The sequence below is a fragment of the Neopelma chrysocephalum genome, unplaced genomic scaffold (assembly GCF_003984885.1).
Source record: "Neopelma chrysocephalum unplaced genomic scaffold, ASM398488v2 Primary Assembly neopelma1_118, whole genome shotgun sequence".
Taxonomy (NCBI): domain Eukaryota; kingdom Metazoa; phylum Chordata; class Aves; order Passeriformes; family Pipridae; genus Neopelma; species Neopelma chrysocephalum.
The window spans coordinates 279425-280177 of NW_020897780.1; the positions used below are offsets into that span (position 1 = coordinate 279425).

At 66.9% G+C, this 753-nt stretch overlaps 1 protein-coding gene across 2 annotated transcripts in view; it reads left to right on the forward strand.

Annotated features, from left to right (window-relative positions):
- Nucleotides 1–601: 601 nt before the first annotated feature.
- The window catches only part of PHB (prohibitin), a 5746-nt gene continuing 5594 nt past the window's right edge, over nucleotides 602–753 (forward strand). Inside the window, exon 1 of one of the 2 annotated variants that reach the window (XM_027697076.1) lies at nucleotides 602–673. The gene's annotated coding sequence lies outside the window, so the exon portion shown is untranslated. The other variant, XM_027697077.1, reaches the window with a different exon arrangement.

Below are 753 nucleotides of genomic sequence, written 5' to 3' on the forward strand. Positions count from 1 at the left end.
GGGGAGGCTCTGGAGTTCCCTCTCTGGAGACATCCCAAACACACTCGGATGAGCTCCTGTGTCACCTGCTCCAGGTGACCCTGCCCTGGATGATCTCCACAGGCCCCTCCAGCCCCAGCTCTTCTGGGATTCTGGGATTTACAGGACCAAAGGAAGAGCCCTTTGACCTGTTCTTTAGTTAAAGAGTCACATCAAACCAGTCCCGACTGTGCCAACCTGGGACAGGTGGGATCTGCACAGAATCCCAGGAGAGCTGGGGTTGGAAGGAACCTATGGAGGATATGATACAGGTGTGTTTGGGATGTCTCCCTGTCTGGAGAGACCGCCCACCCTCCCTGCTCCTTCTGGCCGCTCCCTCGTCCCCTCAGCCCCCTCACCCCTGTCCCCGCACACCCCTGTCCCCAGTGCGGTCCCCACGTGCCCTCCCGCCTCCGGGACTACACCTCCCAAGAGCCCTTGCGCGCAGCGCGCCGCTCCAGCCAATAGCGCGCGGCCTTGCTCAGCCTGCGGGGCGCCGCGATGCACGCCGGGAGCTGTAGGCACTGCCTGCCGTCAGCGCTGCCTAGAGCTACACATCCCAGAATGCCGCGGGAGGCGCGAGCCAATGAGCAGCGGGAGTGTTGGCGCGGCACGCAGGCGCGCTGGGGGCGGGCGGCCGCGGCCTCATGTGGAGGTCAGGGGAGCGGCGGGGCGGGAGGGCGGCGGTGGGTCCGGGGGTCCGGAGGGTCCCGGGGGTTGCCGGGGCCGGGGGGG